The 13,794-nt window shown below is 50.4% G+C and overlaps 1 long non-coding RNA gene across 1 annotated transcript in view; it reads right to left on the minus strand.

The window, feature by feature from the left end:
* Positions 1 to 8,541, minus strand: part of LOC120247266 — a 32,815-nt gene extending 24,274 nt beyond the window's left edge. The window contains exon 1 of the long non-coding RNA XR_005532248.1: positions 8,417 to 8,541. This is a non-coding gene — a long non-coding RNA (uncharacterized LOC120247266). The remainder of the gene's footprint in view (positions 1 to 8,416) is intronic.
* Positions 8,542 to 13,794: the final 5,253 nt, after the last annotated feature.

Genomic DNA, 13,794 nt, shown 5'->3' on the forward strand with positions numbered 1-13,794 from the left:
GGGACCCAGCTCCCCATGGTGTGCCTGCAGGGGCCCTGTGGAAAAGGTTGAGTTGTCAAACGAGGAGACACCACAGCTCACACCCCCTCTCCCCTACCCCCCACCAACTCTGGAATGAAGATGGAGAGTTTTCTGTGCCTGGTTTGGTTCACGGAGACACATAGTCCATCATTTGATTTTCTACAAAGAGTATTCCTTCCCTGCCCCCCAGCATCCTCTAGTTTTTGCTCAGAGCTGGAAGGATCTTAGTGATGTCCTAACTGAACCACTTCACTGTGAAGGAAGGGAAACTGAGGCTCAGGCAGACACCAGAACCCAGGTAATTTGATCTCTAAGCCATGCCGCATCAGGCTCTCTTTGCACTTCAGCTGAATACTTTTCTCATCGCTCCCCCTACACCCCAGGATCCAAGCTTCCTTCCCATGGCAGAGAGCAGAGGCACCAACAACCACCATAATGACGGAGCCCTCCTGCCCGAGGGCCGCCGCTTCGGGACACAGGCTTCGGCATACCCACACCGTACCCCATGATCCCACTGGAGCCCATCTGCGATTTCTGTGAGGTTAGAGGGTCTCTCTGTTCCCCTTGTTTCTGCCCCACTCCCCAGAGCTGGCCAGGGCCTGCAGAGGGGCTGAAGGGCTCAGGCAGGGAGCAAATGGGTAAACACAACGTTTTTGCCTCCGATCCTCCCCCCATCTCCCACCAGCCTCATGTGAGGAAAGAGGCTGCTCTGAATAGAGAGGTTTCCCTAACATGCTGTCGGAGCCGTCTTAAAGCTTCAAAGGGAAGAAACTGTCTCATTGTCCAATCCCGACGGCAAGGGAAGGGCGTTGAGCTTGAAGAGCAGCAAGAGAGAGATTCTGCAGGAGAGAGAACTTGCCAGTCAGGAGAGTCTTCTGACGACTTCGAGCTCGGAACTCCCCGGGGAAATTCTCATCCCCTCTCCCCCACATCACACGGTCCCTTCCCGTCTAAAGATTCTGCTTACTTTCCCCAGTATTTGGTGGCCTGTCTAATCTTAGATTCCTCAGGCAGGGCTCCCTCAGTTTCCCATTGTGAAACAGTTGTAAATCTCACGTTGCTCCTCCACAACTTCCGCATCCTTGAGAAACCACACAAAATTGAACCGATTCAGGAACAAAATCCACCGGATCCCTTATCAGGCTCATGTGGGCACAGCAGCACTGGCCCGGGAGTCCAGAATCTCGGTGTCTGTTACAGGCTCAGTTATGTTCCTCCCCAAATTCATAGGTTGGCATCCTAACCCCCGGTACCACGGAGTGTGACTATGTTTGGAGGCAGGGCCTTTAAAGAGGTAATTAAGGTAAAATGAGGTCATATGGGTGGATCCCAATCCAGTATTTCAGGTGCACTTCTAAGAAGAGATTAGGACACAGACATAGAGGAAAGATCATGGGAAGCCAAGACCACGTGAAAAAGACCGTCTACAAGCCAAGGAGAGAGACCCCGAAAGAACTCAACCCTGCCAACACCGTGATCTTGGACTCCTAAACCTCAAGAACTCCAAAAAACCAACCAAACAAATAAAATGCTACTGTTTCAGCCACCTGGCGTGTGCTACTATTCTGGCAATGCTAGCAAACTAACGCAGTGTCTAAGTATGTCTCAGCCATTGATTTGCTGGGTGATCTCAGACATTTAAAACTTTCCAAGCCTCAGTTTCCACATGAGCCCAAAGGTCCCCCTGATACCTAACATCTTGTGATTCCACATAAAGGGAAAGCCCCGCTTATACTATGTTTGCATTCCCGTCGCTGATGTTGGTTGTAAGTGGGCACAGTTCCAGATACATGTCGTCATCCAGTCACACCCACAGCCCTTATAAATAAGGCATCACCACGTTATATTTCCAAGATTGTACAGTCACGTACACAACCCGTTCCCCAGCCAAAATGCCAGAATAGATTCCGCTTTTGATGCAAACGTATTTGGGTCCCCTGACTCAGATGCTGTGGCTGCTGCTGCATCCCACAAAAAAATTGGTTGAAATGAGGATATTTTAGTCAGTTGACTGGTTTTGGTGAACCTAGTGCCACATAGCCCCACTGGTTTATCTCTGCTTAACTGATGGATTTTATTTTTAAGTTGTGGGATTCTGGCTATCCATGTTTCCCCCTTAAGTTTATTCATTTATTCTTTGAGAGAGAGAGAGCACAAGTAGAAGAGGGGCAGAGAGAGAGAGAGAGAGAGAGAGAGAGAGAGAGGATCCAAAGCAGGCTCCAGGCTCTGCACTATTAGCACAGAGCCAGATGTGGGGCTCAAACCCACAAACTGTGAGATTATGACGCAAGTTGAAGTCAGACACTTTAACCAACTGAGCCACCCAGATGCCTCATGGCCATCCTTTTTGATTCAGAATCACTCTGTGGCCATGCAAAGCCTAGTCAACCACCATCTGATCCATTGAGCAGGTCAATGAATTTTGAATGGGTTTTTTCTTTGAAGGGATTGGTAAATTCACTCAAAAGAGTCAAGCCCAGACAATGACAATGGACACAGCCTCACTCAGGCCCTGAGAAAGCACTCTCAAGTAATGTCTAAAAGATGCCAACACACCCACCTGGGTTAACCAATTCAGTGAAAAATCAGTCCAACCAATACCTGTAGCACGGTGCAGGCAAAGCGATGTTCCTTTGTCAGTCTGAGCTGACTTAAAATCTGCACAGGGCCACTGTCCTTCCCCCTTCTTACTGAGCTGGCTTCTTAGGACAAGAAATATACATTCATATGGACACACAGTACTCTCCATCTTGTCTTTTGAGGAGAGAGGACTGGGAGATAGAGAACTTGTGCTGTCAGGGGCAGTGGGAAGACTTTGGGATGACCTATCTCAGGGGCGTGTCTGCATGAACATGACACAGATTGTAGCTTTGGCTGATACGTGACCTGTTTGATGGGATGAGAGGGAAGGAGCCCGCTAGAATGGACCTTGGCCATGTTGACTGGTCCTGAGTAAAAGCAACCCAACGTGTATTTGCATGCATCCCGGCTCTTGTATTTGACTTTCTGTATTTTTGTACCGGGACTTTGTATCCCTGCATAGTCACATATGTCTGAGAGTTTGGACTTGTGTCTCTGCGTTTTCCCACATGGCTAAGTCCACTGATATGTACTTGGACATTTGCATCTGTCTCTGAGCGTCGGCATGTGTTTGGACGTGGCCTGTGCATGGATTTGCCTGTGCCTCTGTCCTTAGCTCCTTTTGGGATTCTGTACGAGGATGCTGTTACATGTATAGATCTGCACATCTCTGGAGATCGGTAGCTCCACGGGACTTCAGACATTGTGAAGTCTGTGCTTGGCAAGCCAAGGATGAAATCTGATGCTGGAGGATGGGCAGGCAGGCCCTCTGCTCAGATTCCTTCTGACTCAACAACTATGTTCTTCAAAAATGAGGTCTGCCATGTCTTCCAGGGCCCCTTCTGGCAGCCTCCACCAGTTCTAGACCTCCACGGTCCCCTCTCAGCCCATTTTTTACTGGACCTAATGAGTGGAGGGTAGTGTCCAAAGGTGAACTGGGACTTTAAGATGGGAATAAATGAGGAGACTTTATCCTTTCCTGGCCATTCTGCCTTTTCCTTTGATCTTCGTCAACTCTGAGCATGAGGCACAGGGGAGCCAGCTGTTAAAGCCCTTTCTCCACTGTTTAAAAGCTAACTAATTTTACTAAAAATTGTCTAGGTGGTTATGAGAATGATATTGTGGTTATGTTGTTAAAAAAGGCTTTATCTTTTAGAGATATTCATTGAATTGTTCACAGAAGAAATGACATGATGTCTGAGATTTGTTCAAAATACATGAGGTAGTGTTGTGGGTTTCGATCTAGATAAAATTAGACTGGCCATGGGCTGATCATTGTTAAAGTAAGGTGATGGGTAAATGAGTGTCTGCTTATATCACTTTCTGTACTATTGTATTTGGACTTCTCAATAACAGAAAAACAATCATGTCCACTCAGGCATCTACTGTTTTCCCACTGCATTCCCCATCCAGAGATGTAGCTGAGACTACACTTGGTTCCCCCCCCAATCATGCGGATGAGGAAGCAAAGGCTCTCGATGGGTAAGGGATTTGCCTAAGGCGACTGGGAGCAGCAAGGTCTGACTAGAATTCAGGCAGCCTGACTTCTTACCCAAGGTTCTTCTCATTAGATCCTGCATAAACGTGACCCTCATGCCGCCATGAAATACAGAATTTGTGAATAAAATACCTAGCACGTTAATGAAAGAACTAAAACTCCACTTGCTTACACATTTGCACGAGGCTGACCCAGACGAGCATACGGATGCCCAAGGGCTCCGCACCTGCATCTTCAGAGACATATACACACCGCTGTTCACATGGCTATGCTTTCCATGGCTGTACGCTTGTAGATCACTTATTTTGAAAAGATGCGTTAGAACTGGTGTTCGGGGTGGGGGGAGGGGAAGAAGGGGATCAGACTGTTACATCTGTTCTATGTGCTCCTGTGAAGATCTGAGCAATTCATATACCCCCAGTGAGAATGTTCCAACGGGGGACCTGGAAGAACAAAACGTTCCCAACAACGGATGGATCCAGCCCAGGACCAGAGACACATGGAGAGTTCGGTGAGGAAGAAAAAACATTGTCAGACTGGTGCCTTCCACCTCTTGACAAAACTGCAACTCTGCACGCAGGCACGAGATAGTTCTCTCCTCTCGTACGCAGGTATGTTCAGATAAATACAACCGTCACATATGCTTGCACAAACAGTTTGTGCATGGCACACATCCGCCTTTTGTACACCCGTTATACAGCCCTTTCTCTAGAGAGGGGAGTTCTGAGTAGGTAAGTGCAGGTCTAGGAGTTCTAGTCTACTCTCCACCTCTTGCAGAGCACAGGTCTTCAGCAAGTCACCTCATTCTCTAAGGCTTAGTTTCTCCTCTTGAAACACAAGACTGATATTTGTAGCTAAGCTGTCCGTCTCAAACAATGCCAAACACAAGAAGGCAATTGTTTGTCTATAAGTTCATATTTTGCCTGACATTTTCATACTAAAAATGATGAATATGTATCTATGACATACATAGCATGTATGTGTGTACGCATGTATATCTGTTCATCTAATCTATGGGATAGAAAAATGGAATCAATTGCCTAAGATAACACAGTCCTGAGATAACATGGGATAGTGAAATGATGATAGGTTTTAGAGTCAGAAGCGCCACGACTAAGCTGAAATGGTGTCCAGTACAAGTGTTACGAAGTGGCTTCCACTGGTTAGCTCAGTCAGTTAGATCAGTGTTTCTTAAAATGTGGTCCAAGGATCCCTGGGGGCTCTTGAAGCCCCTTTCAGGAGCTCTGAGAGAGGTCCTTCCTCTTTCAACTACCTATCTGTGTGAGCCTATGTACTTCATATACTTCAGCCAAAACAATGTATTGCAGCAAATTGAATGCGGACACAGGCGTGAGAACCCACTTGTCTATTCAGGCAGACATTAAAGAGATTTGCCTAGGGGTGCCTGGGTGGCTCAGTCAGTTAAGCGCCTGACTTCACCTCAGGTCATGCATGATCTCGCGGTTCGTGGGTTCAAGCCCCACATCAGGCTCTGTGCTGGCAGCTCAGAGCCTGGAGCCTTCTTCGGATGCTATGTCTCCTTTCCCTCTGCCCCTCCCCCGCTCATGCTCTGTCTCTCAAAGCTGGATAAACATTAAAAAAATTAAAATAAAATCAAATCTCCTTGAGATTTTAATAATTTTTAAGAGTATAAAGAGTGCAAGAGTGTAAGGGCCAAAAACTCTGAGAACCACTGGGTTAGGGCCTGCCGTTAATGACAAGAACCTGCCAAAACAAGCCAAGTGGCAAAAGCCAGTTTCCTGTAGGCCCTGGCTGTGCTCGGGCTGGCGTTGCCCTTCACCAGTGCTCCCTGCCAAACTCATGCCACCCTGAAGGCCCATCACGAGCAAGGAATTGAACGAGTTCAGAGCACCCACTCCAGAAGTCCAGCAAGTCTGACCCAGATAGCCTCCCGGGCCTCCCTCAGCTTCCTCCTGTATAGACCGGGAATACAACAGCCTCCTTACGGTGTTGTTGTGAGGCTCGAGTGAGGTAACACATTTAGCACGGTGCCTGCTCTATGGTAAGCACTTAAGAAAATGCTTGTTATCACTGTCAATAATAATAATCATAATCATAGGAAGGAGGAGGAAGAGGAGGAGAATAGCACTTATTGAAAGCTCACTATATACCAGGCACTCATCGAAGTGCTTTTCATACATTAACCCACTTACTCCCCCGACGCCGCCGCCGTGAGGCAGTTAGCAACCCCAGGAGAGAGCTATTCTGCAGTTGCAGCTGTCTGTGTGGCGGTGGTCTCCTAGGTCCTGCCTATGGGCAGAGTAGTGCAGTCTGGAGGGTGAGATAAATGTTTGTGGTTTTGATTTAACTTTGAAGAAGGGAAGGTATTTAGTGAGAAACCAGATGTCCTAAGACCTCTGACTCCACCCCAGGCCTAAGGGGCCATGTTGCAGGATCAAGGGTGAGACCTCAGGCCACACGGTCTTCAGTAAAGGAGCAAGCCTATCTGAGCAGTGTGTGGGGAAGAGGGGACAGCAAAAGCCTCTGTTACCAGGGATAAGTCAAAGAATCTCCTTCACAGGCGCTCTAGGTGGGATGTCATTGTCTGTCACGAATCACCTTTACACACACGCGCGCGCGCACACACACACACGCACACACCTTCCACAAAGTCACCTACGCACGCATGCAGGAACAGAAGAAACGAATGTGTTGAGGTCCTAGCATGAATCTGTCAGGCGTGTTTTGAGGGTGTGTCTCACGTGTGCAGAGAGAAAGGACGGTGTGAAATGACAGGCTGGAGGGAGGGACTCGCTTCCCAGGCTTTCCTCTTCCGTCCTAATTAGCAAAAATTCCACAACAAAATACACACTCCCACCTCCTGTATCTTGCTTGGGTCAAGTTCCCCCAGAGAACACCCTGGCTGGTATAGGTCTATCCAACCAGTTGAGGGACAGGGGGGAATAGTTCAGTTGCCTCTCATTGCCATGGAAACTGAGTGGCAAGCCATGGGGAGCATGAATCTGGGGCTCTTGGCCAACCACTGGTCTTCAAGGACAGAGGAGGGAGCAGGATGCCAGACAGGGCTATATCTCAGGATGGAGCTGGAGGGAAGGAAGGGAGGAGGGGACTTATGCTCTTCTACCAGCTTTCCACTGTGTGCGCTAGGGCAAGGACCTAGGGATTATTCCAGTCGGGCGCTCTGGGATACAAAGTGGCTTCTTGCTAAAGACAGGTCTCCCAGGCAGAGTTCAAGAGTCTTGGCCTGAATTATCTGGACTGAGACCCAACTGGATTGACAAAGAGAGGAAAAGACAGTCTATTGTTTACCCTGACTGGGTTTACCATGCTCTCCATAAGAGACCAAATAGTCCTGCATATGAGTGGTGGAGGATGTAAGGGAGTCATTTTTTTCTCTTCTATTTTTCTTTTTTGGAAGGCAGAGAAAAGAGGTGCACAGGGTGGACCTCACCTTGGTCTCCTCAGTTTGGGCTATGGAATTCTGGGAGCTCTTGAGGGGCATTCTAATGGCTCGGAAAATGAGTCTGCCATCAAAAGAAGGGACAGAAGAGGATGACAAAGAATGACCAGGCAGAGAGGTTTAGAAAAGGCCACCTCCCCTCTGTGGTCAGGATATCAAGATACGTTCAAACTCTGGAGCCCAAAACAGCCCCCGGAGAACTGGGGCAATTATTTTAAAAACCTGCACCAAACTCTTCGACTTCAAACACCTTGCTTTTACCTGCATTTAATGGGTAGCTGTCCCAGCGAGAGAGGAGCCTGGTCCCTGGGGGAAGGACTCAGACTACGCCATTCCAGGGCCCTCTCCAGCTGGGAGGGTGAGATGCAAGTGACTGGGGGTGGGGGAAGCTTCTCAAGGTTTGGCCTCACGGGTCTCTGGGCCCTGGGGTAGCAGAGCCAGCTAGAAGCCAGAGGCCCTCCATTTGGGGGCTTCTTTGACTCCCAAAAGTGGAGGGAGGAGGAAAAGGAGGAAAGGAGGGTGTTGGGGGGAAGGGCAGGCAGGAACAGATGCTTCCAGATCTAAAGAAATAATTTGAGGGGGAAAGGCAGGATCAAACGGAGGAAGAGGAGGGGGAGGTGGGGGGAAAGAAAAGAGAACAAAGATATAGTGGGGATTGGAGCCTCTTTGGTGAAGGAGATAAAGGGGAATCCGAGTGAGCTGGCTAGGCTGACATCTGCCCAGGCTGTAAAACCTCGCTCTATTTGCTGCTGGCTCTGGAGCGGTCAGATCGGCCCCTGAGGTGGCCTGGACTGGAGGCTCGGCCAGGAACCTTTGAACCTCAGCTGTCCCTCCAGATTGCGGCCCTCCCCCTCCCCCCACCCACCTTTTGGTACCTCTTCTCTGCTTTCTCAGTTGGAAGGGAGTTCTACGAGGAGCCCTGGGGCTGACTGCTGCATGATGCGAGGGGCAGAGGAGCAGGGCTGTGAGGACACCCGGAGCACAGAAAGCAGTAGAGATGCCAGGCAGAGCCCTTGAAACAGCGGAGCAACAACAAGCAGGGCTGCAGGCAGTCACATTGCAAAATGGGTCGAAATCGGCAGAGAGACAGAGTCCAAGAAGAAAGGTTTCCGAGTGGGAGGGAGGGCATCTCTCCATCTGACCTTTGAGCTTGCTCAGGCAAGAGAGGGCTTGAGGTGGGAAGCTGGGGAAAGACAGGAGCGAATGCACATGGGGAATATTCCATACCTCCCCCATTTTCTCCTCTCACCAAACTGCCTTCCTTTTTTGCCTCCAGCTAGACCCAACCGCTATTCTGCAACCATATTTTTCAAGGTCTATTCTAGCTGAAAGGAAGGACTCCACACGCGCCAAGTTACAAACACCGTGCAACTGACCAAAGGGACAGAGACACAAACAAGAGCCAGACAATCAAAGAGATGGGGAGAGGTCAGGGAGGGGGGATAAAGCCGGTTGGGGGATATCTCCCAAGTTACTCCCTTCGCACCCACACACACCCCCTCCGTGGATCACCCAGCTCTGTCCCTTCCCCGTCAGATTTAAGAGCGAGTTCCCCCTTTTATAAGAGCCCTAATCCTAATCTGGTGCCCAGAGACAAAGGCCAGCGGAAGAGGGAAGCAATTCTTCCTGTGGGTTGGGGTGGAGGTGCCGGGAGGACCCATTCATGGCCTGGAATTGCTGTGATGGAGGAGACCATTTGCTGGTTTGACGACCTGGGATCCTTCTCTCTACGCATCCACCAAAAATCTTGAGAGGGTCCCACTTCCCCACCCTTGTCACTGGGAGAAAAGTATGCATTCATTTCTAGAGAAAATGAAAGCTTATTCGGTGGTGGTAACTGTGGGGTATTGGTCGGTGGGTCGAGGAGCAATTGAGAGTGTGCTCAATTTTCCACCAAAAAAAAAAAAATGAAGGCCAAATGAGGAGAGAAAAGGGAGAGCCTGGGCTCTTAAAGGGCGAGACCCTGGAGGTGGAGCGGAGTTCACCGCGCAGTGAACCCGCTCCGCCGGCCAGGCAGCCCGAGGCCCCTGCCCAGAGCCCTATTGTCCACAGTCCGAGAGCCCGGGGTCATGACCCAGCCGAAGGCGACACGGCGCCCGGGGCGGCCGTGGAGTGGAACCCGGAGGGGGCGCCGGGCCGCTGCGGGCCACTCGCACCTCACCTTTGCCCGGGCCGGCCCCGTTTCGCCATCCTCAGGACCCCGGTCCCTGCAGAAGGGAGCTGGGACCCCCGGTGGCGGCAGCCGCTCTCTGTGCCCCACTCTCGCACAGGCTGCCTGGGAGGCCAGAGGCAGGCAGCGGGGACCGAGGATCGAACTGTTTGGCAGCGCCTCCCGCACGCTCCTCGGTGTTAAGGCTTCTCCCCCGGAAGTTCAAATATACTGCCCTCTCTGATTCTGGAAGTGGGAAGAGAGGGTCAGAAAGGAGGAATGAGCAGAGGTGACACTTCTTTGGGTTTGACCCATACCCATCACGGCTGGCAGAACAGACCCTCGAGAACCCTACATTTTAGGAAAGCTGGCAATTGCTGATGGGGACTGGAAATTTTAAATAGTTCTTTCCATTTATTAGACTCTGTAACCCTATTCACCCTGACATGGGAGACCTTCCCTACCCATCCTTGTCTTCCCTGCTTCCCAATTTATCAGCTAGCTGGGTCTGCAGGAACCGGGAGGCAGGAAGATGGACCTGCGGAGGCCCTTGACCCTGTTTGCATGGATCTAGGCTCCGTTTCTGGATGGACCCTTAAAAAAAAAAAAAAAAAAAAAAGCTACAGAGCTGATGCCAGAGAGAAGACAAATCTTGAGGAGTGGAGACAGAGCCAGGTCTGAGAAGGGGCTCCTTGACCTAGAGGGCAGATGAGCAGACCTTGGTTTCTCCCTGCTATCAAATCCAAAAGGGATCTGAGCTCCTGGAGCTACACAGATTTTAAGGTGGCTTAGGGGACCCCTTCAGGTCTCTGGTTCACACAGCATGCCCTACCATTTTTAATGCCCAAGAGGCAGCTAAAACTCCGATATCCTAAACAGCCAGGCTCTGCAGAGAAAAATTAAAATGGGGCTAGCTATGTGGGGTGCAGCAGAAGCAGGCCAAGTTGGTAGGGAGTGATCAGTTCTATCAGAAAGATTGGTCAGAGGCAAAGACTCTTTTTTTTTTTCTACCAGATCCCCCAAATGTTTATTTTGGGCTTCTGCCCATCAGATAAATCAAGCTAACAGATTAGGAAGTTCATAAAATTGTATTCTTAGATAATGATATCCAGAGAGGTAATAAATATCCCCTCTGCTCTGGTGGCCACTGATGTTGGGGGAATCCTCTGTCTCTTTCTCCAAGCCTGGAAAGGGTCTCTTAGAATTAGCTCTTTGAAGCTGGGGTACCAGATAGAAGCTGTGGAAAACCACAAGGAGTAGCTTTGTGAGGGCAATACCGTACTCCCCCAGGACTGGGCAAAAAGCAGAGGAAAAGATGGTGGAATTGCACCCGCACGCTGCTCCTCCCATGAGAGCACCCTCCATCTCAAGGGCTCCCTTCGGAGTCCGTCTCCCCTAATCATTTGGACAAGCAGACAAATGGTGCCTAGAAGAGAGTACCCTGGTCCCCAAGCTCTGAGAACCCCTTGTTTTATCTTCCCTACCACTCCTCCAAACACACACACATACACATCCATCTCACAGCAGAAGGCGGCTCTGCACGGCAATCCGCTAAGTCCACGCATGGAAGAAAAAAAAGAAGCTGATGCACAGATTGCAGAGAAAACTTTGTAGGAAACTTCATGCAAGCAACAGCAGAGAGGCCCTCGGAGCAGTAAAGTTCCCCAGTCCTTCCCCCACCCCAGGCTCACTTTCCCTCCCCACCTTCTCCTTTTGGAACGAAGTTTCTTCACTCCCTAGGTACGCGACTCGGCAAGGAAACTCCACTTTCCCCAAGCGGAAGCGCTCCATTCAGGCTTGGATTTCCCGCCTTCACTCCCCAAGATCGGGAGTTGAGCTAAAAACTGAATGGCAAACAGAGAGAGTGGAAAGTGCTGTACTCCTTGCCCTGAGCAGATCGAGTGCTAACTACTTACATGTCAAGGGGATTTTGGACCTGTGGGGATCTCCTGGTGCTTGGAGAGAAGGACCTTGGAAGATTGGCGCTGCCGCTTCCACCCCGTCTTCTTTTAACTTAGCCATTGGAGAGAGAGCTACAATGCGCTGGCAGCCATTCATGCGCCTTGCCTCTCCCATTACTCTGGGCAAGAAATCTCCAGCCCTACAAAAGCAGTGGCATCCTAATCTGGAGATCAGGGGCTGAGCGAGGGCTGGTTTGGGAGGGTCGGAGATGGGGGTGGGGGAGAGGTCAGAGGCGCTGCCGAATATAAAGGCGATGGGAGAGAAAATGCTGTGTCCTCCCCGTGAACCTGGGCTGCGTCCTCCCCGCACCCCCGCCCACCCCCCCAACCGGCAGCCTTTCCCCTCTGCTCAACCCAACTTCAATAAAAGCTCCAGCCCTCGGCTTCCCAGTGAGGCTGGAGCAGCTCTGAGTGGAGCAGCAGCAGGGACCCAGACCACTGGAGCTAGGGGCGCCCGGCCCAGGGGTCAGCCCTCCATGGCCCTCACCGCCCCCCTCCCCATCCCTCTTCGGCACCCTGATCCCATTCTGGGCTTTCAGGTCCAAGGAAAGGAGAGCTTTGGGGAAAGAAGAGAGAATGGAGCCCACTGGAGGGAAGGCCAGAGGCCAAAATCTTCAAAAACTCAGAGATGTAAGGGGGTTTTGGTTTGTGTCACTGGTCAAGAATTACGGATTTCTAATGTTTCCCCTTTTCAGACCAAGAGGGACAGAGAACAACTATGTGTACAGCATGTGTGAGAGGAGGGAGAAGCCCCTAAAGAAGGGGAAATAAAAGAACACTCCCAATCCTTTCTGGATGCTTTCCGGATGCCTTCCCGAGCCAGACAGTGTCCCTTCCGCAAGTTCAGGAAGAAGCTTAAGAAATAAAAGGTAGGAGTTTTTCTCCTCCTTGCTTTCATCTCTTCCACTTTTGGGAAGAGAGGGGATTAAATTCCTCTAAAACCAAAGAAGCAAAGTTAGGAAAGACTGTGGATCTTAAGTTCCTTTTCTTTCTCCCCGCCTCCCCCTTCCACTTAAACTTCCTTACAGGGTTGAAAAGACACCCAAGTCCCCCCCCCCCCCCCCCCCCCCCCCCCCCCCCCCCCCCCCCCCCCCCCCCCCCCCCCGCACAGACCTTCTTTCCCTTTTCCCAAGCACAGTGAGACCCCCTTTTCCTGCCCCAAAGTCAATTGCCTCAAGATGATAGGAGCTACAGTCAGATTTGGCTCCTAATTCACTTGATCACATAAAATAACTCCAGATAATTGTTGGCCTCGTTTCCTCACACTGTAGGCAGCGTGTTTTGCTGTCTCCAGGGCACCATTGAGGGAGGAGAAAGTAGACCTCCCGGACCAAGTGATTCCCCCCAACACACACACACACACACACACACACACACACACACGCAACGCACACACGCTCCACTCCAAGTACCAGCCAGCAAGTGGTTCAAGAGGAAATAAATCCACAGCACACCGAACAACAGATTTTCACAACTGGTCCCATTGTCACCTTTCACCCCAACATTTGGGGAGAGAGGACAGGGGTGTCCCCTGGCGTCTCTACAAATCCCAGACCTCCTTTCCCTCTCTCTTCTACTTCTGGGAGCCCTCTCTTCGGAAATTTGGATACATTATCTGAGAAGCTCACCAACAACCACCCCCTCTTCTCCCAAAAAACCAGCAAAAATTGGAGCAGGCCTTGCTTAGGGCCTGGTCTTCAAGATCAGGATTATTTGGGAGCCTTTGGTTTAAATTAATTATTCGGGTAATCCGGACCAGTTGTTGTTGTTGTTGTTGTTGTTTGTTTGTTTGTTTCTCTTTTTTAGCCTCAGGGAAACCACTGGGGAAAAAATTTTTTTTAACAGCCGGAGAGTCTTGCTGCAGCTAACTTCAAGCCTTGCCAGGACCTGGGAGGTTACAGGAAAAGGGGTGGTCCCTGCCTCTCCCTGTGTCTTTTCTCAATACCTGGAGGTCCGTGATAAAAGTTATGGAGAAAAATAAAAGTTCTTCATTATCTCCAGGCATCAGGCTTTGAGGCCTACCCATGCACGGGGGCCTCCTAGGCCTCTGGCCTCCACTTCACCCTGCTTTCCAAGTCTAAACAAACAGAGAAGCCACCCTGACAGTTCGTTTGGCTGCTACAGAAGCACCAGCTCAAAATCT

Source organism: Hyaena hyaena, unplaced genomic scaffold (genome assembly GCF_003009895.1).
Source record: "Hyaena hyaena isolate Hyena2069 unplaced genomic scaffold, ASM300989v1 scaffold_510, whole genome shotgun sequence".
Taxonomy (NCBI): Eukaryota; Metazoa; Chordata; class Mammalia; order Carnivora; family Hyaenidae; genus Hyaena; species Hyaena hyaena.